The sequence below is a fragment of the Perca flavescens genome, chromosome 17 (assembly GCF_004354835.1).
Source record: "Perca flavescens isolate YP-PL-M2 chromosome 17, PFLA_1.0, whole genome shotgun sequence".
NCBI classification, from domain to species: domain Eukaryota; kingdom Metazoa; phylum Chordata; class Actinopteri; order Perciformes; family Percidae; genus Perca; species Perca flavescens.
The window spans coordinates 22,400,909-22,425,683 of NC_041347.1; the positions used below are offsets into that span (position 1 = coordinate 22,400,909).

General features: G+C 38.5%; 1 protein-coding gene across 1 annotated transcript in view; it reads right to left on the reverse strand.

Moving 5' to 3' along the window:
• Window positions 1-24,775, reverse strand: part of chrm3a (cholinergic receptor, muscarinic 3a) — a 76,717-nt gene that overhangs the window by 31,598 nt on the left and 20,344 nt on the right. Inside the window, exon 2 of the mRNA XM_028603563.1 lies at window positions 17,705-17,819. The gene's annotated coding sequence lies outside the window, so the exon portion shown is untranslated. The remainder of the gene's footprint in view (window positions 1-17,704; window positions 17,820-24,775) is intronic.

The window sequence follows — 24,775 nt, forward strand, 5'->3', positions numbered from 1 at the left end:
TTACAGTTTGTTCCACCTGGCTACACTGCTCTGTCCTCCTCGGTGCACAATGATTGTAATTGTACGGTTGCATTGAGATACAGAGAGTTAAAGTGGGAATAATTGCTGTTGGAATGTGGCAACATTTAGATGTTCTATTTTGTATAGGCTTCGCCCTCTAAGGCTACGCTATTGAGTTTATCCCTTCGCGCATGCGCAGTCGTGAAGACTACTACGTCCGCAGATACTGTATATGTACAGAGCGGACCCGTTGTTCATCTCCCAACATCAGCTTTTTCTTCAGCTAATGTAATAGGAGCATGTGGCCCGAATCTTAGAGGGCTACGCCTATACTCATAGAATCTGGAGTTACAATAACGTAACTATCGTTCTATTTCGTAAAGGCTTCGCCCTCTAAGGCTACGCTATTGGGTTAGGGCGAAGCTGATGTAGTCAATGCCACCTGCAACATAGACTTTTTTTTTTTTTCCCTCTCTCTCTCTCATGCACTGGCAGAAGATTGCATCAGACGCGTTATTCTGGTAAAAGAGCCTGCCATGGTAAAGACTTGACCTAGCTGGCTGCAAAGCCCAAGCCATGAGTGTAGGCGTGCATGATAGTGAGAGTTGTAAATGATTGACAATTATGGGACATCCATGTTCCTCTCAGCCACCCAGTGTAGGGGGGGTGAGGGTCTCAGACGAGTGACCTACACATGCAGTGGTACATATCATGATTGTAGGCGTGCATGGTTAGTGAGAGATAGTGACAACATATATATGAGGCACCGCTCTCCTCCCAGCACCCACAGCAAAAAGGGGGGGGGAAGCAGGCAGGCAGAGCACACATACAACGGAGTATTATTCAACGTATTATTATACTCATGGAATCTGGAGTTACAATAACGTAACTATCGTTATTTTTCTCTTCACATCCAACAAAATATGGGAGTTGTAGCAGCAGCTTTTCTTTTCAATTATTGCAATATCTCCAAGAAGCATGTTTTTTTATTAAATTTGGTGGCATGAATGGCTCTAGTAAGACAGATGCATTTTAAAGAGTTTGCAGAGTTATCTGCTCTGCTATAAGTTGCAAACATTAGCATGTCTGGCTAGAAATCTAGCAATACTTCCAAGGCCAAGAAGCATGTCAATATCAAACGACATTTTGTGGGTTTAAAAGTTACGTTTGAAAAAAAGCCCTGTCCATATTTCCCCCACTGTAGGCTAGAGATAGCAGCAAGTTGTAAATCAGCCATCATTATCATTGTAAAATGCATGGTGCTGTGGGAGAATAGAAAGCTTGACAGGTGTAGCAGCGGGGCTTAACGGAATGCTCTATACTTCTTGTAGCTACTGCTTTATCTTTATTTGAATCATTATCACAGTTTGTGTGCAGCAGAGGCAGCTGAATGCAGACCCTTTTTAAAACATCAGCAGCTTCCTTTAAAAAATGTCTCAAGATCTAACAGAACTGCTCCTAAAAATGCGTCACAATGAAGAGTCCCTGCCTTCACTATTTAATGAGAGGGATGCTCTTTTCTGCTTCGACCAAAATAATGATAGAGACAGAACCTGAATTATAGAACTGTGAGACTCATTTCATCAAGAAACAGATTACTGCCTTCAGCTCTTATCATTACCCCCTGAAACTCATTTTTAAGCTGCCATTCAGAGTAATTCAGAAATAATTCATCATTTAGAAAAGAAATAAAGTTCTCTGGAGGAAATTAAGATTGGTATGTGGAGGTGATGTCTTTGAAGTGACGGGACAAACAAAAACAACAATTCACCAGTGCTGTCTACAGGTGTTTACTGCTCAGTATGGTAGCATATTCAGATAGGTTGAACCAAGCAAATAAAGAGAACCACAGAGTCATTCAGACAGCAAGTGAGAAATGCTGGCACACATACAAACACTGTGGAAAAGAATTAGTCCTTACAATAGTTTATTATTTTCAGATTTTAAGCCTAATTGTGCAACGTGGGAATGATACTCTGAATTACCTCATCTTTTGTGGGCTCATTAGGAAGAAAATGTATTCATTTTAGTCATCTATGACACCCCACAAACCTCAATTGAATAACAAGTGGTCCACATCAAAATGCACGGTGAGCGTTTGCTTGACAGTCTTTGGCAAATAACCCCTCAAAATAATAATCAATTTATTACAAATCCTGACAAATATAACTGAGTGTACAGATTAAAACTGTGACAGCTGAAATTAAGGATTAGCACTAATTTAACAAGACAAGTACAACGTGTAAACGGTATACTTAATAAACTGTCTAAATCAATTTGTCAATTATAATTTGTGCATAACATTCAAACATGGAGCAAACTACATTTTGTAGTGCTCTGAACATACAATCCAACAGGCAGAGGATATAAATGAAGAATGACAAGCATAAGACCTTCCAACTGTAGCTACTATAGCTTTCTATCAGAGGAGGCACATGCCAATAAATGTAACAGCATCCATTTTGTTACACAGGCGGAAGTTCAATGAGGAGTACGGATTACTTACAGCTCAGTTACATCCGTGTACCTACAGACACCTTAGTAACAGAAAACTTTTTAGCTGGAGAGTTGGAAAAACAGGTTTTCTTACAGAGAGTGACAGCTCAGTACTGAACATCACGACACTGTGCCACGTTTCAGCAATCCCAGTCACTCAGGGAAAACAAGGGAGGACTTCCCCAAAAGTGAACCAGTTCTCACAACATAGTGTCACTTCAAATTGAGATTGAGAATGTTCCAGTGCACTAGATTGAAAGCTACTTTTATAAAAGTGGAAATCTATTAAGGAAGCTTCCTCTGAGGACACTGCAAGCTGCAGAGAACCAGGAGACTACGTGCACTGTATTGAAATGCCACTTAATACCTCTATACAGTTTATACTATGTCTTGTCTTTTTTTTCTATGTTGGCAACCACAGTCACAGCCCGTCAGTTTCTCAGCTGGTGGTTGCTGTGTAGCAATTTTTGGCTGATTAATTATGAAATCAGTGTTTGCTGAACATACATTTAAGGTGTTGAGGACAGGCTGAGATAAGGTTTCCTGAGAGGGATGAAATAGCGTTTTAACTGTGGGAGATGAGACAACAGAATCAAGTAAGCATTTTATAACCCGAGTGCCTCGCCTAATGAAATACTGCCATCTGAGACATTTATTGCTGTGAACCTTAAATTATCCATGGAGCCATTTGGAAGTCAGCTTTCTGGCCTGTGTGAGTAAGGACATATTTTATGGCCTTCTCCTCCACTTACCCACTTGGGAATTGAATTTGGTGATATTACACAGCACATGAGACCTGTATTAAGTTTGCAAACAAACGAATGGCATGCTATTTTTGGCTTCCAGGTCAGGTGTCGGTTATTCTGCTAACGCAGTCTCGTGATTGTGTTAGTACACAGAATGACTTTACTGTGTGACTACAGAGCCACTTACTGATGGTATCAAAGCTCAGTTTGTTATGAAACATGTCTTGGCTTAGTTATGTCTGAGTTATGCCAAGTATTGGCCACCCAAACAGAGGACAAAAGTGGGACTTATGTCAGAATATTATGAGATTGAAAAAAAACAAAAACAATAACAAGCCAATGTATCTTTAATCAGTGTGGAAAATAAACATTTTAGATGATGTAGTTTGCAAGAATACTCATATACACTGCTGTATACAATGTTTAAATCATCAGAGATAACCCACAGCATACATAAAATGCTAATAGGTCATGTTTGTGGTCCTTTATATTTCATTTCAATTCTGGCACCTTTATGTAGAATGCCACACGATCTTGGGTCACACATTATGTTACTGGCAAAACAGACCAGCCAATCATGTCAAACTGCAGTAATTTCCAGCTGCAACTTTCGTGACCATTCAATCCTCTGTCCGGTCAAGTCCAATTAATTCCAGTGGATGTGCAGTCGCTTAATTTGATCCCATTTTCTGTGTCATTTTTCCTCTTACCCACCATGTGACAGAGCTTATGGCACAGAAAGACTATAACTATGACTCAATTAGTCTGACTGTGTTAAGTACTGTAGATATCAAATATAGAGTAAAGGATTTATCTAACAAGTTTCAACATTTTGTTGGGTTTAATACATTAGAATGGACGCCACGAGATAATGCTTCACAGGGACACTCTCATCTGAAGGCAAGTGGTACGGCTAGGAAGTCAGCTAGAAGATCTTCACAGTTACTGCTTGGAGAAGTCTTCAGTTTTCTGTTGATCCTGTTTTCCATATCCCGTTTTGTCTTTGCCTTTTTCCCCTTCCTTCCAGAAACTAGTCAAATACCAAAGCTTTTAACCACTATTGCTGCTCTCATCTACAGACTCCCATGACAGTTTTGGTATAGTCCGTCATACTCAACCACATACCGACAGTATGATGAGATAAGAGCATTTGATTTCAGACAAAAAACACAGATGGGTTGGGGGTGTGGGAGAATACACAAAATATCAGTGACAATCATCTCTGCAACTTCATGCCGTGGGTTTGATTAGAGTAGCTGGGTACAAATCTGCATTACGCCCCAACATAACAGGCCATGCGTTAAATACTTAGAAATGTTTGTCATTCTAGTTCCTCTCAGCTGCAAATTCATTAGCATTGGGGCCCTGAGGCATTGACTTTTGCATTATGTTGTCCTAGTGAAGCCATTAACACGGTGTCACTGAGGCATTTCTTTGTCCCTGGCTACACTCAAGGTGGCTAACAGAATTCGCATCAGATCAAAGCTCCTCGTCTCTGCTTTTGTCTCCATCAGGTGCAGCAGCAGAATGAGCTAGACATTATTCATTGCTGCTGGTCTCGTTGAAAAAGTGATTTTCAATCTTATTAGGTCCACTTGTGTGGTAAGACACATTGCAGTGGAAGCGAGGTGAATGCATAAACCAATACAACCCACAAACTGGACAAGACAGGAAATCAAGACAGAAGTCCATTAACCAGTTAGTCATACCGTTGGTTGTTTTATTGCTAGTAAGTTGGATTGATTGCATAGTGCAAGTGAATGTGTTTTGCTGTTTTGGGCTTTATAAAGGTGAACAGGAAAATCCTTGCTCCTGAGCTATAACCAATTTATTTTTACAAGATCAAAAAGGACAGACATTTCACTTTCATTTATACCTTAAAAAAGGAGCAACACACTTCTTATCATTACAGACAAAATGTGCAACAAGGTCAGCAAATTATGCTTAAGGAAATTAAGGCAATCTCTAACCTTCTGTTCACACAGAGCACATCGTGATCAACGAGGCATTCATTTCCTAAAGAGCTGAGAAACTAGGGAAACTCAGCAGACCAGCAGCTGCCCTGCAAGTTTGTCAGCTGTGAAATGTGAGTCATCTCAACTGCAATCAGACGTTCCTCCTTCCACGGGGTAATATCGGCATTCAAGGCTTCTAAATTATCCAAAACTTCTATTAGAAAGATTTCAGGACTACGTATTTTAAAGAAATAATGCAATTCTGGTCTATTATATGTAATGATTCTTATTATTTGTAGCTAGCCATAGTTTTATCTAATAATAAGTACAGTATTAAGAATTATTAGTAACAGTAAGTATTATCAGCGAGATGTATTTTTAAGAAGTACGTATCAAAATTGAAAGCACTAATTATACAGCAGAATGCCTGCCATCAGTGCTATATTATCACATCTAAGGGGATGAATAAAGTATCTATCATCATCATTATATGCCTCGTACTGCAGGACTCTGTCCCTCATTGGATGCTGACCAATAACATGGGCCCTTACCCTGTAATGCAAATGGAATGTATCCCGACAGAGAGAGAGCTTGTAGAGGATAATGACAATTTTTTTCTTAACCCACTCACATTCCTCAAACGAACAGTGGAGACATACAGTATCATGAAGTGTCAAGGACTGATTTCCTGCTGAAATCCACTGGGATAACAAATGATCCACACAACTATTTAAATCTTGGTTTTCAAATCAAATAATACGAGCAGCCTACTGCATGAGCTGAATTCCACTGGAGAATAAATACATTTTTACCAATCCCAACAGTGCTTTGAACTGATCATGAATATTCAGACATCAGCCGGCTTGAACTGACCTTAGTCTCACTGGGTGAAGTGAAATGTTGAAAAGCAGACATGTTTGACTGGGCATAAAAATCCACTTTAACACAACGTTAGCTTTTGCAAATAAACCAGGCAGCACTCGCCTGGAAATCACATGTTGAGTGGACACTTGATGTAGGGTCTGTAAAGGTTAATATTTTGGGAAAGCTCTGCTGGTTATGTCCCCAGAGAAACATTTAAATTAATTGCATTAAGCTAAAGAAATATGTGATTCAAATAAGAAGCCTCAGGACAGAACAATCCCCTAGAGGGTTTTTTTCTGACAAAAGATATTCAGTTTACTGTCACCTAAGACAAAGAAAAGCAGCAAATTATTATAGAGAAGCTTGCTTTTTGATTGAGAAGTGAATTGAATTATTTACCTTCATTTTCTGTTAATTGAGTAATTAATTCATCGTTTAAGCTCTACTGTTGAGAAATGCTCGGTGAATACAATTATATAATGGATGAATAATGGTAAATACCTGACAAAAAGGTACATTATCGCATTGATGCAAAAAACAAATTTAAATCCAACATTGCCATAAAGAAATTCTGTAATTGATTTGCAACATTGCCCACAATGGCCTACTACACTTACAGATATTAAAGAGATAGATGTCACAGTATAAACAGTATGGGACATTTTTTTAATGACAAATGTATGTCATCCTTTCACCATACCCCAGTTTTCATCACAACAATAATCATAATATAAATACATGTACATAAACAACGAGCTGCCAAACACAGCAGAAGGTGAAATATATTGCAAATTGCAGAGCCCAGCACCTCCATTTCATTTTCCTCAATGCACTGGCAAATTACTGGGATTCCAATTACTTATCATATTTTCTTGTCTTGATTTACTGCAAATGAAAAGTGAAAATTGAACTTGGGTTATAGTTTGTTTATTTTTAGCTGCAGGCTATGATACAAAAAAAGAGAAATTCTCCCTCTGAGCATCTTATCAATATTTAGAGACAGCATGTGCGATAACTATTGCACACACGCACATGGCAGGTACCTCATAAAGTAAGGCAGTTTAAGAGCCTATAGCTGCTCAGGCATAACACTTTCCATGCATACAGTTTGGAAAGCATGGAGGTAATGAGTCAAATTACTTTGCTAAATGGAGGAGCCTGGTGCTCTGGAGTATAACACTGTGGAGAGGTGACCTCAGGGGGCTCTGCACTTTACTCAGTACCCTTTCTCTCTGCTGATGTGCAGGACTCAGCTAGGATGTTATCAGCAAGGTTAAACAGCGTCTATCACTGACCGGTGGATTAAAGGGAACAGAATGAGGAGGACGGTATTAGTCTGAAATGTCACATACATATGCAAGCTATTACAATTACAATGGTCTATCCATACATCATGTTTACCGCATTTTATATATATTATATATAGAAGAAAATCTGTTTTGCTTGGTATTAAGACATATATGAGCAGTAGGGAACACATACCAATTACTTTTTTCCAAAAGTTACATTACCTTAATAATCAAGAGATATTAAAACTTTAAAAAAGATTATTTCTATTGATGAGCTGATTGAGGAGACAAAAGACAGACATGGATTAAAGCCAGAGTGGGGAATAAATAATTGAGAGCATTAACCATGATTGGGCCTATGCTGATGTAACAGGGGTAGTGCACTCATTGGTTTTCTGTAAAGCTGAATGCTTTGTGGGTCTGATTTAAACAGCCACATTAGTGTTTTAAACACTGCTGGACAAGATGGATGGAATCTTAAACGTGCAAGTGAACTGCTGTCTGCCATAAAGACAGATGATTCATCAATATAGATGCAGATAACATGACACAGTGGGCAGTAGACTAATATACCAGATACCAAAATCCATCACCATGAGTCTGAAGCATGTTTCAAATTCAGAGTAAATTGTGTGCGTGAGAGAGAGATGAAGAGACAGCAGAACTTAATCATGTGCCTCTTGAAAGCTAAATAATGACTAATGGCAAATTCCTTAAAACATTAAGCTTTAAAGGACGTACATGAGAAAAGCTCCAGGGGTGATTATGTTAATAAGAGCACATTTCCTCTCTCGCTTGCTTCAAAGTGAAGCTTACACAGGTGGATTGATATTCCTGCTTGGAGCCAGACAAAGCAGAGGGAGGGTTTGTGCGAGGCCAGTCACACTCCATGCATGTGTGCAAAAGTGCGTGTGTTCACATGTGTATATCCGTCCGTCTTGGTGTGTCTGCATTTTTTATCAGGGCCTGATCCAAGTGCCTCCAGATGCTGGTGCCATTTTCTCCCCTGCCAATCAAAGGCCACAGCAGAATGGCAGTCCCTGAGAGCCCTGGTTTACTGCCAGCTTACCTGTGTCTCATTATTACTCAGATGCCCACTATGCTCTACCCCTGTAGCAGTCAAGTTACACAAAGGAACAATTTTCCCAGAGTTAAAGCACCATTTATAAGTTGTGAGCGACAGGCACAAAACATTTTAGTTTATATAAATTGTGTTTAGTTACAAATATGTATAATCACATTAGTATGTAATCAAAAGCCAGGAGTAAAAAACGTAAAGTTTTAATTCTTAAATGTTCAGTTCTGGTTGATTTGGCAAGTTAGAATTTCAAGTCCCAGTTCAATTCAAAAAGACACATTTATCAATTACCGGGGGCAGAAAACGCACTGTGAGCAGCTTTTCTGTTTAGTTATGATGAAAATGTGATAAATCTGTGCTACACTTATCGAACCAAATATGTTTTCGTTTTCAACATGCCTGGGAACAAATGATCTGCTCTTACAGATTATATCATCATATCATCAAATTTTTTTCCAGTACATGCATGCATCGCTTTCTGTGAATCCCTTGGCATATGCACGCCATTTGAATCGGTCATTGACAATGCAAATCACTAAATTGCGAGGTAACTAATGAGTGTAATGGCGATGATGACAACAATACAAATCTTAAGGCTTACAACTTGAAACAGATTGTTCAAAATACTTCAAAATAAAACAAAACATGAAAACAATAGAATTACACTTTATCAAGCTTTTGATAATATGTTCTCCATGTGTATTAAGAACAGGACAAAGCATTATACATTTATCATTGTAGAGGTCAAACGAGCTTCTGCAGAGATAATGGCTTCTTTGAAAGGCCTGGCATGCTATTACATTACAGTTCTACAGGTTAGGCACCTTTGAGAGTGTAGGTTAATTAAAATCACACCAACAGAACATGGCAGCAGCTACTGGAGGCAGTGTTGTCCATACTTTTAGACACCATCAATCCACCTCATCCAACAACAATGACATCATCCTTGACATTTACACTCATCAAGTTGTTGCCCAGTGGATGTCTCAGAAAAGGCCACTTGATTGCAGCACATAAGACACAGAACTACTGTACTCATATTTTTCATTCTGGTAATTACAAATTATATCCTGTCTGCAGGCCGGCACCATGACAAGACTGCCTTTATCAAGCTCCATCCATCTTGAGGAAGTATTTTTTGCTCTGTTATATTTCAAAGCATTGACTCAAAACCAGTAATAAATAAAAAAAGAAATTCAAGGAACGACAACAGTGGAATAAACAGCCTTAATGTACGCCATGGAGAAATGCATCCGTCCAAATTGCATTGCTGATTCTGGCACAGATTAGCATAGCCTGTAAAGAATTGTTGATATCACTAAAACAGGCTATACTAATTAAAGCCAGAATCATCAATTCAGATCCTTGGCCACCTTGACCTAAAAATTCATTTCAGTTCAGAGCAGCACAGCAGCAGAGAAAGGGTCCACATAGGACAGATGTACCCTTGTTTTATAAGCAGTCTTTATCAAACAGAAGCCGTATCTGTGATTTATACCGCAAACAATGTATTACACCAGGACCAGCTTCTAAATGACACCCTACCTATAATGGATGGCCTGGTGAAAGAAAAATAAAGGGAGCATAAGTAAGAGAGGAGTGGGAGGATGGTGGTGTAAGAGAGTGAGGGAACAACCAAGGAGAGAGTTAGGAAAGTACAATGAACAGATATCTGTGTTTTGAGATAAGGATACATTATGTTTCAGCTCAGAAACAGGTGGAGCAAAAAATATTACAGAATTTCCCACACAGACGAATAAAACAATGAATAGGAAAGATGAGTCAAAAGCTTCACTAATGAGTATGTTTTACTGGCTTTGACTTATATGTCAAAACCATGACGTCCCCTGTGTTTTGTTTGGTTTGCTTGTGAATGCGGAAGCTGTAATAATTCACCATAAAAATGATACAGACCTATGATACAGTGTTCGGTAGATACAGTTTACCAATTTATCACCATACCATTATGACGCAAGCCGTGATTTCTATCATTGACTTTGAAAAGGAAACATTCCTGAGGGGTTGTGTAAACCAAATACTAAACTAGTATGACAGAAGGCTAAAAGACAACGGAATAAAGTGTGTATGCTCCTTTTCAAGGTTACTGGTGGACTTAAATATTTTGAGAGAGGGTGGAAGAAATTCATATTTGGAAAGATGACAAACATGCCTGTCTGAAACCTGCTAATCTACCTTTTGAGGGTCTTCCTTTTTGGTCTTTTGCCACTGAACTGGTGAAATTGTGTGGATTATAATGAAACCACAAACTCAGATAAATCTAATATAATTTGCCGGGTCCTACTCCTCTTTATTTGTGTATCTGTGGTTTACACAGTTTAGTTCAGCACTTAACATACGCATGTTAACATGCTTGAAATAAAAAGTAATGCTTACCATGCTCACCCTCTTAGTTATTGTAGAATGCTAACATTTGTTAATTAGCACTAAACACAGAGTAGAGTTGAGATTTTGGTCTGTAGGTAATTGGTCATAAACCAAAATAATGGAGATTGCGCTCAAGGGGGACATGCATGTTTAGACCCAATCTTATGGCAATACTATATTTCATAGTTGTTGAGACATTTCAAGATCATGGTGCTGCAAGAGGAAAAGGTGAGGGAACATCAAAGTCATTAGGACTAATCCTGGAGACTGTGAATGTCTGAAATTCATGGCAGTTCACAATAGTTATTGAAATATTTCAGTCTGGACCGAAGTGGTGGGACCAACCAACCAACCAGCACTGCCATCCACAGAGCCATACTGCTACTATTCAATTTCTCATGTTTTATTTCCTTCAGTTTTATCGATCCGAAACACCAGCGATGTTATTCTTAATTAAACTGAAGCAGATAGATTGGCAAATTAAACTCAAGATCAAGAAACAGAATTAAAAAGCCTAAAAACCACTGACTAAAAGGCCTTTTGTCTCCGTTAAACAATAAGCTGCTGCTTGGAATTGTGTAAGACCTGCTTGTGCTCCCTTGTTCTAGTCAATAACTTTTACTGCTAAAACACCACTTTTAGTGTGATAGAGTCGCCCTGAGCTAATATAATTTAATTAAGTGACTATACCATGCATTTGTCTTTAAAGGGACTGCTTTAAAACATGTTTTTCTATGTGTATTTGAGTGTAGTGCCCTAACAAGTATTCCATAATGTGTCCTGCTTGTACTAAACAAAATGAAAACTAGAGAGCTTATTAAATGGGTAATTTAGACTAAAATGACATCCTGTTGTTACGTAAAGAAGCTAGATAATATAGATAGTTTTGGTAGTGTATTGTGGTATGAATTACAAGTGCGGACTAGGCCGCATTTTTCTGGTCGAGCCCTGCCCACGTCCGACAGAGCAGTAACCGAACCCGGCCCGAGCCCAACAGGCATTACGATATTTATGTCCGAGCCCGACCCAAGCCTGACACAGTTAAAATCTTGTTTTTTTTCTCATACGAATGACACATAGCGTTTGTTTGTGTGGAAAGCCCGCTTTTATTAAGCAACTGTAGGAAGGCATTCGGATATGTCAACAGATGAGTGCATCAGCACACACGGGGAAACAAGTGCACGTTAACACAGGCGTGCAACTACATAATAAGCTTTTTTGAATTAAAAATGTTCAATGCCTCATCGCGCTGATGTGACTGAGACCGACCCAAACCCGAACATCATTTCTAAATATCTGTCCGAACACGACACAGCCCGTTGGGTACCGTCGGGTCCCGACTGGCTCGGTTCGGGTATCCATCCTCTAGTATGAATGCTTTTAGTTCCCAAGTTATGTTGCCAGTCACAATATTTCATTGTGTGAACATAACCCGTAAAAACAACAGCTAAATCCATTATAGCAAACAGAAGGCAATGTGTAGCAGGTATACATTAAAATTCCTTTAGGGCCTCGTGTTTGTATTGAATATTGCAAACATGTACAGACTGAGGTTAGACTATTGCACTGTTTCCACCAGTGCAGTCCACGTCCGCAGAATAACATGTCTACGTGTCAGCGGGTTGACTGAAGAGCTGCATGAATCTAAAGCCACCACATAAAAATGTATGCCAAAGGAGAAAAGTTGGAGAGATGCATCTGGACACTGTCTCCAGCAGGTATGGGACTGTGTGTTCTGGCAGCTGAAGTAGGAAGGATAATAAAACAAGGAGATTTCTGGGGAGGGGGAAAATGAAAAAAAAGAGAAGGGAGGTGATGAAAAAGAAATAAAAGTAGTGTAAAGTATTGTTGAATGTGTAGGTGTTCTCCACAACAAGTTCAGATAAGCAAAGCACGTAATTTCCCCTTTAGCTTTCACTATGGACATAATGTAAGGACATTGATGTAATAATCGCAACATAATAGTGGGTGTTGGGTGTGGAAAAGGCTGTTGCCCCACTTCCATGTACTAAAAAGGTTCCCATACACAAATTGAACAATACTTGACCTGCAGATGGAAGCTAAAAACACATTAAGACCTGGCAAGCAGGAACGGCAAAAGATAAAATAGGAACACCTACATCATTAGAGCTTAAGAAAAATCTTATGATGTGGTGCTATGATGCAGCTGTAGACAAGAAAGATCATATTTAGGAGATAAGGCAGAAGAATAGTTACAGGGGACAGAGGGTACACAGTTTATACAATTTCTTAGATAAAGGTGTGGTGATAAACAACGTATGTTTCCTTTGGCTAATGCAGTTTTACGAGACAGAAATATCTAAGTTAAATATGTAGGAGAGGTTAGAAAAAGAGTCTTAGTAGTTTGGCTTTGTACAGGAAAACACTTTGAAATTTCCAAGTCACATAGCAGCAGCATGGGTAGGAGTACAGAGCTTACGGTTCAAACAAGTGATGAAATTAAAAAGATGCACTCGAAAGGCATAATAAGTGCCCAAACATTATAGGACAAGTACACGAAAGGTATAGAGGACTAATGCTAAGAATAGGGCCAGCTTTTTGCAGCAGGACAACTGGATCACAGAAAAAAAAGATTGCTTTGGAGCAAACCTATTGACAGAAATAGGCAGCAATTTGATCCAGAGCTGCATCTGGACAAAGCGGTCAATGGATGAGCTGGTAAAGTGTAGGAAAGGGACTTGGCTAAAGGGTTGTGCAATATGGAAGGTAACAAATATAGATTCATAAATTGCCAGATGTTCCACACTATGAAAATATAATTATTACAATAATCCTTGTTCAATTTTACAATTGCTGGAAATCAAAGCGATGTCCAACCTCTAATATAAAGTACGCTATTTACACTATGCAACAAGTGAATACATTATTCTTCACAAGAATGAAATGTCACAAACCGATCAGTAAGATCATCAAATAGTCACTTAGCTAATTACTAATCACTAACAGCTGTATAAAGGCTAATCTAAATCAGATCCTGTTTTCATTGTAATCCATTGCACAGCTGTTAAAATGTTGTATTGTGCTCTGTAAAAACACTCTAACTATTGCAAAAATACAGTCTGATTAATGAACAAGAGAATGACAGAGAAAATGTACAGCAGCCACCATTTCAATGAAGAAATATAGACACACTGACCGCAGAGAGAGTAGAGGTTAAAAAAAAGTCACGTTGCCTCAATTTCAGCAACATTTTGCACAAGTACCATGCTTTTCAAGTGCTGCAATTGGTTAAAAACTGTATTTGAACTTGCTGTGGACAGAGAGGCTGTCCAAATCCTGTCCAAACCTCCCTGACCCAACAGCTCCAAACAGATGCTCTACTATTACAGTAACACTATACAGAGCAAAGCAGCCCAGAAACTTACGTTATTCAAAATATCTTTTATCTGTATCAATTCTTATTTAAGTGTTTTTACTGATGAACAAATGTTGAGTAAGTGTAGAAACATGTGGAGAAAGCATATTGAAATAAAGTGTATAAAAAATGGTTCTGTCAAACATATTTAAGCTGTTTTACTAATTTAGTCTAATCTAATTTAGTATTCAATGTGCTGCTGTGTTATGTAAACATAAAATTATCAACTCTGGTATTACAGATGGATAATTACTAAATATGTAATGACTTGGATCAGGATTTGTGTCAAAAAAACATGATTAGTGCATTCTTAAAAAACAAACATCATTGACAACTGCTTACACACTTTTAGCTGAAATTGAAAAACTATTAATGAAGACTGAGATACTAATTTGGCACAGCTGGAGAGTTTTTAAAGAGACAGAAACCAAACTTTGCAGTGGTTTAAAAATCACTTTAGTGGTGTGTGTGTGTGTGTGTGTGTGTGTGTATTTGCACTTGTTATATCAGAGATTTCCTAACTTTGTCAAGGATTGTTCTGTAATTGCAAGTATGAGCCCCTGAGAACTGCAGCTGAATACTTAATAGGTTTTTATAATGTTTAAAGTATCATTATGCAGAACCCCGCTGATGAAGTCCCACTGGACTGGTTTTATTCATCCTAACTCACCGTTGGTTCAACCGCTCATATCCCTCAACAAGTCAAGTTCAATTTGACAGACACGGTTAGGATATCCAGCAAGAAACAGCCGGCAGATTATGACAGAGACTGACAGAATATTGTAGCTTGTTGCTTTAAAAAGTGGAGTATATGCAAAAATTCTGTATGTAGTTATGATTAATATGTAAAATGTTCAACATCTAAGTCTAGCCTACATAATAAGTAAAAAATAAGGAGTTGATTAATTTTTGCACAATTTAGAGATTACTTTCACATCCCTGTTGCAGAATTGCAGAATGAGATCTTTAAAAATGATTCGTAATTTCTGCTTGAGATAGATGTAAGAGCGTTTTCTGAACTGAATGATTCTTTTGGATCCACGCAGTAATTAGGAGTAGCTTCTTCTGCAAACAATAGTTTTTTTAATGACAAAAATGTCATGTATTTATTGTAATTTCTAACTAGAATCTAGACTTCATTAAGTATCAAAATAACAATGAAGAACATGTCCTAAAGTTCCTTCAATTTTGGGTTTCAGATAAACAAAATTCCTCAAAGCATTTTAAACCTGGAATCAATAATTACAATCTGCACTAAACATAGTAAAAGTCCAATACAATCTAACGTTGTAACCAACAGCTGAAACTGATAAGATCGAAGAAACGTAGGACAAACAAATTACTTCAGACAGATAATCATATTTCAAGAAATTAGGTGACAGAAATGGTTTATCTAAGCCTTCCTACACTCACGCCCAAATGTGCTCACCCACATCTCTTGTGTAACCATGTCTGTGCCTCCTGTTACTGAGAAGCCAAATTAAATGCATGCTGAATGAATTTTATCCAATGCTTGAATGCTTTTAACCAGTACTGCTGTTGTACCCACACTCACAGATATACTGTAAATCCCCTGAACTTTGTATGGAGTAACTGTATTTACACTGTACATATGCCCCCGTTTCTTCCATGACAAATGAGCCTTGCCTTTGGCCAGTTAATACAATTTTTCATGTTTGCCTGATGCTAATTTTTTTTTTGGTGTTAGTTTCACTTACATAGATTGCATTGATTATAGCCTGAGGTCCTCTATGAATGCAAGTCGGCTATCAATCATAGCTTCAGTGCAAACCTGATTTCCATAAAAAGGCACTCTCGCCAAAAGCTACTCCATTTGAGAGTAACTTTTCAGAGGAGTTGAGGGTAATATTTTATCACAGAACACACAAAATCAGCCATATGCCTGTTAGGCTTGGGGGCAAATTTTATTACTTTCAAACAAGGTTATAGCTTTATAAGTTTTTTTTTATGTGAGGCAGGACCACTCATAAGCCATAAGTTTGAGGCCATGGATTAATAAATAAAACATACAGTAACTTCACGATGTATGGAGTTACTATTTTCATTTTTATAGCACTATGTTTTTACCCCAGTTGAAATCTGCCCTATACAGGAGCCATAAGGTTACCATTTTGGCACACTAGAGAGTAAATCACGGGAATACAGAACCTGGATGCCTGTAGGTCTGCTGCCAAGTCACTAGTGGCAATTCATGCCGTACAACCAAAATCCTAGCCTCTCCAATTCTGGCTCTAACACACATATCCATTTCAGTTGCTGAAGAACTGCCCCTCTCCTGTGGCGCTAATACAATGCTTTCAACAACATTTCTAAGGTTCTTATTTTAAATCAAACCACACATATGATGAGTGTATGCAGCACAACTGACATTATTCCAAGCTATTTCTCTAGGCCCCTGATCACATTGCACAGTATTGCAGTATTATTATTATTATTATTATTATTATTATTATTATTATTATTATTATCTGTAGAAGTAGTGGTAGTAGAATTGGTGTTTTGGTATTGTGGCTATTGTTGTCAGGCTGTTATCGTTATTATGTTTGTTTATTTTTGTTTCGTCTTGTGTGCGCTGATAGATAGTTTCCACAGGTAATAAGTTACAGATGGTTTGCACCCGTTACCGACGACTGCTTCCCTATATGGGTCTTTGCTTATGCAAATAACAAACTGCCAGGAATGTGCATCCAAATTAAGATCAAGCATGATCCACCAATGTTTTCACATGGATACTTACAATTTAATGGTCTGTACTGGCTTCATGGATGAGACAAGGTTTTTCTTTTTCTTTATAAAATAAGTCTGGTGATGCTGTCAATGAAAACGAAAACCAAACACAGAATATTGCCACTCTTTAAGATATACTGTGTATTTATATATACATATATATATATATATATACACACAGCCTTGTGATCACTCCCTCAGTGTGGAAATTAGAGTAGCAATAGTTAGACGTGTCATCATGAAACACAAAAATGCAAGAAGACAATTTAAGTATTTAAGGGCTGATCATTACCCATCACCGTCTCGTTTTCACACACACAAATGCTCACCAACACACACAGGCATAAACTGGTGCATTTTCTGAAAAAGCATATTGATCCTATTGAAGGTTATTTCAGATAAAAGACCACTGACTGCAGTAATTAAAGAAAAAGGCATAGCCTTAATTAAGAATTTCTTTTTGCTTGAAAGATTATCACCACTTAGGCCAAATGTTAAAAAAGTCAATTCTTAAGCATGGATGAGTCAATCACTGCTTCAGGGATGAAATATATTCCACATTTAACTTTTTCTTTCCCAAGGTAGCGGTGATAAAAGCCAAGAAAAAGACATAGATAATGTGTTGTGTTTAAGAGGACTTCATTTAAAATGTCTAATATGATCATTAGAAAATGGCATGGAGCTGCAGATCCTGCCAAATGTTGACAGGGGGAGGGGGTGTGTGGTGTCATTTGTGAATACAAAAGATTCTCTGACTCTTAACTCACCAAATGTTTTGGGGAGGTGAAGTGTCTGCAGGTCACCTTTCAGCGGAGTGCCTTTTGGTGTCCATGCTGTCTACTGGAGATGTGCGGTTGTCCTCCTCCAGCCGGATCATGGCGTCTGGGAGGCAGACAGGGAGCAAGGGGGCAGATGGAGAAGGAGAGGAAAAGAGAGAGGATGTTTCTACATTAGGGAGTGGAACACCTATACATAGCACACTAACTTTTTTAGCATTTGAAATGGAGGCCACGCTTCAACAGGTAGACCATATAAGTAAGATCATGACACTATGTTACTACAATTTAAGCCAAAATGACTCTTTTGATGCAGAAAATAAAAATTTTGCCTCTCAAAGAAGAGGTCTTTAGTCAGGAACTAATTTGTATATATATCCATGTGTGTTGCTGCCAAATAGCTCATATTGCTCTCAGTAATCTACCTTTCCATCCGCAGCAGTGTTAAAATCTTTCTTTGTGCAATATGTTTTAATCAAGGATCTACTTGAGTAGTGTAATTACCATTCCCTACTGTCAAAGGGAAGAATGGCATGTCTTTATATCTTGGGAAGTGTTCATGCCTTATATAGTCTTGGTCTAGTAGAGTTGCCTGCTGCACATAGCTGGATCTAGCCAGGGGCTAAGGAAGCAGACCTTATGAGAGCTCATTAAAATCTTCTTCAAGTCTTAAGAGACTAATATGAATGTATAACAAAAAATGAGCTTGCCATTACAAATAATCAAAAGTAATAGAGCAGTTCCCAGACTGAAAAAGTATTTATTAAATATGGTCATAGCTGGCTTGGATGGGTAAATGAAAAAGGGTGACAGAGCAGACAAGACAAGAGCTCAGTACAGATAATTAAACAATTCACAAACGCCTTGAGTATTGAGAAACAAATGAGCACGCTACTCTCCTTTTCATGTTACACTTACTAATTACACCTAAAAGGTCCATCAAGGAAATAGGTTGCTCTTTTAATGGGAGGTTGGATGATATTTCAGGGCAAGGAGGATTCTCTTTGCAATGACACATTTTTTTTAGTAACACAAACACTTTCACCAAACTAATTTAAATAAAAATCCACAACTGTTTTCTTGCATTGTATAAAAAGGATTCTAACAAGATGGACCTCACTTGGCCTATCTGCTCCACATTTTAACTGAGTCTGCAGAAGCGTTCTCAAGTGAGCCATAAGGAGGACTGAACAAGGAAATTACCATTTTCAAGTTTCCACTTTAAATCTGCAACCTTACTTGATCTGAGTGTCAATTTGAATAAAATACCCTATGAATTAGGGGGCTTTTCCCACAATAATATGAAATGGTAATTATCCAGATAGAGAGTGAATGTGAATGTACAATAGCTCATTACCAATCTGAAACACAGTACATGTGAAGGCCACTGCTTTAAAGTAACAGATAAAAGGTCAAGTAATTATATAAGCTTTAGTTCTAAGCCTCACAGCGAATTACTCTGAAGAAGAAAATCTTGGAAGTGCTCATTTTCAAAATGCAACTACAATAGGAAAAGAAACTAATGTTTAATCAGAAAACCTTTGTTACATGTGAGAATATTCATCCATACCCCAGGCATTTGGTAGGCACAAGGGCAAATCACAAAACACTGCAACAATTCCCTGCACTGAAGAAAAAAAAATCTGCTGTATTTGTAGGTTAGGAGGCATCTTAGGCAGTAACTGTGCTACAGCAAAACTTCAGTTTTAGGGGGAAAACAATATATTCTAAAATTCTAAAATTCAGGTGTTACTTTGTTCATTATAAAACATGAATGGCATAATGTTTTGTTATTTGAGGTATTTTGTGTTACTTTTGTAAAATGTCATTTCAAATCTTCTCTGTTTAAAGAGCATTTTATCAAGTGTCTGGTCAGATGTGTTGACCGTATTGCATTGTATCTCTAAACAGATCATATATTAGCAAGCTAACGTTTGTTTGGTTCAGTTAACAGTTACACCTACTAATTACTGAGTGTAAATATTTAGAACAACTTAGCTCAACTTTACAATTTGTTTGCTGGTCTGATGTATACATGTACATCTCCACTTAATAAGCACTTCTGTCATAAATAGGCTAAGTATGAACTTACCATGAGCTGGTAAACCTCTGCATGCATTATGCAACAGTAAAACGTATTGTTGCCAGGTGAAAATAACCAACTGGTGACTCCCTGTGTATTAAAGGAGGAACACAGGAGTCTTCAGCCTCCTCAGGCCAACATTGCAGCACACAGCCACAGTGGTAAAGACATAATCCACAGTGGCAATAACTAAATTATGATAGGTTGGATTGTGCAGATTAAACACAGCAAATCTCATTAAACTTTCATTCACTCACAGTCCCACTTCTCTCTTACTCCTACAGTAAATGGAGCCCCTTATCTCACCTAGCTTTGGTCCAGTATAAATCTACTAGTACAGCTCTTCAAATTTACTGGCCGAAAATACTTGATATCACCTTTCACTGACTGTTTATCCTTCCCTGTTAGTGCAGCAAAGTGAGAACAACTACACAGAAAAACTGCCCTTGATTAATGTGTTTTGTGATTTATATTATATGACTCAAATACCCAGTGTCGGGTTGATTTAAGAGCTGGAAGTTCTGTTGGTGCATGATAAAAAATAGGACTCAAACTTCATTGAATGCTTAGGCTGAAGAAGAATGTTTACGGAGTCTGCTCCTCAACATCTTAACCTTGCAGCAAATACTTCATCCCACTGGGGTAATTGCTACAAATGACTTAGTATCTGATCACCTGCTTGAAAGGGCTCAGCAAGAGCCTCTGTGCCTCAGAGAGTGTCTTACAAATGGCCTTTTTTTGATGAATTGATGGTGCAGAGGAGTATATTGTTTCCAGCTGTAACACTGCATCCAGGAATGTGTAGGAGCAAGGCAGTTTGTGTGCGTGAGAGAGACATACAGAAAGACAGAGGGAAAAGGACAGAAAGTTTGTGTTTCTTATGGTTGAACTGCAGTTGAGATTCAGCCAAGGTCATTCTCTTACTTATGACATACATGGAGCCAGACTGAGCCTCTCATTTGGACGCTCTCCATCTGCTCCCACTGATAAGACCGGGAACTTCATGTGCAGCAGACAGACACCATGGCTCTGTATTGTGTGGATCTAGTGTGATTAATCAATCTTGAATTGCAATGAAGACAGCATTCTTATATACATAGTATATGCCTCTAAAGAAGGGCTTCAACGTATAGTTGAGATGTCATGTTATACTACTATCTACCAGGGTCCACTGTGTCTATGTACGAGCTACTGTGAAGCAGAGGAAGCACATTGCAGTCACACCTACTGCTCAGTGGAGAATTATTCTGCTAAAAGACCATTCCAGCCACAAAGGTGGACAGGGATATTATGTTAATTGGTTTATGCATGTCAGCCGGGAAACTCAATTGCAGACTATCAAAGAGGCCTGAAACAGCTTAACCAAAGTAAGACTTTAACCAAGCTGCCAAAAGTCCACATATTTTTCCTGTGTCTGAAGCCCGTGTAAAATAGGAGAGGTTTAAGTGCAACTCGCTGACCAGCAGGACTGCTCTGCTTTCTCCTGATCAACACTCAGTCACCACTCTGCCAGCCAAAGCTTTAAAATATATCTTTCTGGCGCATCAGTGAGGACAGATTACATTTTTTCTGAAAGCCTTCTGTTGTATTCAGAGAACCACATGAATTTAAGAATAGGGCTCAGTTAAGACCAGCAGCTCGAACAGAAATATAAATATAAGTGATAATAAATACTGTATGGGTGGGACATTACCAGGGATTAGACAGGCGCCAGTCTTAAGCAAATGCATGACGATGGTAACAGATTATACAATGTTTAAGAAAGTGGCAATAAAGTAACAAAGAGTCATATTTGCTGAACTGGGAGTATGGTTTGTTTTTTGAAACAGTAACAAGCGATTCCACAATTAAACTGACAGTGCTCTGTATGCATATTACAGTCAGTTGTCTGTACATGTCTTTGAGTTGCATAACAAACACATTTTGCAATTGTGCATCACCAGAACCATGCCCCTACATCAATAAACCACAGAAACTTTGACAGCAACCCGACCACAGGCACAATGTTTTCTTCATTAAACCTTCACATTGTTAAATGAGTAAATCTGTGAGCCATCTGATAAAAAACTGCCACTGCCACTGCCACACAAATACGCATACACACACACACACACACACACACACACACACACACACACACACACACACACTATATACAAAACTTCAATCAAATGGCCAAACTCCAGGCATGCTTCTGTGATGCCGAGAAGATCACAGACTGATCAACATAACTACAGCTGATGATCTCAACATGCGATGCTTCCTGTTAAATGAGCCTTAACCCATGGAGGTGGACCAATTGGCAGGAAATGAGACCAAATTGATTGGGAAACAGATGGAAGAGAAGCAGCCACTATGAAACCCATGAGACTGTAAAGAAAGGAAAGAGATGAGGGGTGAAGATGAAAATTAGACAGAGAGAGTGAGTGTGGATAGTTTGAAATAAAGGTGACTATGCAATCTGACTTTTAAATGCTTAGAACAGAATAATGCCATTTCCTCTTAAAATCAACGAACTGAGATATACAGTATATTTGTCTCACTATCCAAACAAAAACTATAACTTTGACCAGTGGCATTAAGATCTGTCAGTAATGCATTTGAACAAAAGCCATCTGCTTCAAGGAGCTACAAACATTGAAAGCAATCTGTAACACTTTGCTGTATATACTTATGTAATCTTTCCAAGAAACAAGACACAAGAGAAAAACAGAGACCTTGAAATTTTTCCAAAAGCAAAGCATTCTCGCCCTCTTACATTTCTTAAGAGACATCTTTCTAAAGAGTTCCACATAGAGACAATGTCTCTACCTTCACAGCCAATTTTAAGACGGATTCAAGATTCATTAAATCTTCGCTTTCAGACATTTCAGACATCAACACTGGCGGCACAACAGGTCTTTGTGACCTCACAAACAAACTCCACGAGTACTAGACAGTTGCCAAGCTCTTCAAAGTCCAAATATAAACAGAAAGGACACCCTACCACCAAAATTAAAAAGGAACCTGCTATGCATGCTAACTAGACACTTTTAATATATACTAACTCTAGACCTCAACTTAATCAAAGTTATTAACGTTGTTGGAAGGTGTTCGTCATTGTCATAAAGAGAAATTCTTCAGTTATAATTTATATGTGAATTTAGCTGAAATGTATATGGCCCAGAATTATGGATTTAGCTTTTAAATTCGAGTCAAACGTATGTGACAGCACCGACAAACAAATTGTACACTGTACAATGTGTACAATGTACACTGTGGAGTTTGTGACCACTAGTCGTGCTATGGAACAAACATTTATAACTGGGTTCACGCTTTGTTTGCATCATGCACAAGTACTGTATGAGGACACACATGCTCACATGCAAAGTTCAAGCTATTTCAATAATTGGCAGTTGGTGGCGGTAAAAGGCAAAGACGAGTGGCAATGTACCACAACAAAAAGTAAGGAAGAAGAAGACGGCAAACTGGCAAAGATGGATGTAAACAATGAGGATTTAAATATTCAAAAAATCAGCTTTAAAAAGGAAATATTCAACAATACACACAAGGCCTCATGGATAGAAGTTCCAAGTATACAGGTTTTGGTGAGTAACACTGAATATAAGCATCCACAGGTTACATTGACTTTTCCCTGGCATTTGCATCTGGGCCAGTCAACAATGGGTTGGAGTAGGCAAACACACACACACACAGACACACTTCCCTGTGTTTAGCTGACTTCACTCAGAGGAGGTCAGTGGATTACAATTTGTCTTGTAGGGCCGGATATGAAAGCTTCATATAAATCTCTATATACTGTATGAGTGTACAGCAGCATACTCCAAATACCCCCACTTAACTTCCAAAATAGAGAAGCAGAAATATAGTGGATGTCAGGGTATAATATAGTTACATAATTTTCTCTGTCCAAGTAAGCAGCATAGCTGTTATTATATACTCTTAGATAATTAGGGAATTACATTAAGAAAGCTATATGAGAAATGATATAAAGAAAGGAAGTGTGCCACTTCACTGTGAATAACCCACCTATTTAATACCTACTTATAGTATACTCCATGCCACTGCTGAATTTAGCTGTGCCACCTACCTCATGTCTGCTGCCATTACCAGCCTATTGGCCCCGGTGAAATAGACCATGTCAGATAATGACAGATCTAAGTCAAGCCACATGAATGTATTCAAATAAAAGTGCTTTATGTAAACAGGTTGTTCAAAAGGTGCAAAGTGCATCAGTGGAAGGATGAGACTTGAATGGGTTGAGGGTAGATATCTGCCCAGAGTGTGAATTAAGAGTCCGAGCACGGTCTCCACATCATTAACCCTTTGGAGCTACACTGACCTTAGCTGTTCATTGGATCTCATCATGTTTTGGTGAGTGTGGAAGTGTAATGGAGTGAGTGTGTGGGGGCGCCCCTTTGATGTCTTAATTCAAAATTTCTTTTATCTCTCATGGAGCGTTTGAAACCGGGCCGCTTGTCCAAAAACGCAATTAGAGCTACTCTGAATGTGAGCCGACAGCATAAGAGGAGGCGTGAGGCACGGAGGTGTGAACGGCACGGGATGGGGGCGGGGGGGACAAATGGGATGCAACTGTTAGGACAAATGGGACCACAAACTGAGCAACACAAACAAAAAGAGCAGATTTTAAAGATTAAATCTGCTCTCTTTAACTGCAGGGGAAATACCATGGAATAGATAAACACCAGCTCTGTGTCTGGTAGCAAGATGACCAAAGGACAACCTAATTCCTGTTTACAAACTGTTCTAAATGTGTGAAATCCAGCTGGTGTACAAATAAGCTTTTCATTTAAGTTCATGTTAATTGTTAGCATTGTGTTTGATTGATAATTGAAGGCAGCCTGCTTGACAAATGATTTGTATCTTTGCAGCACAAAGGGAAATTCCTCAGCCCATTTAGCCAGCAATCATCTAGGGCTTTATCACCACAAATACTACAAAGTAGCATACAAGTATTC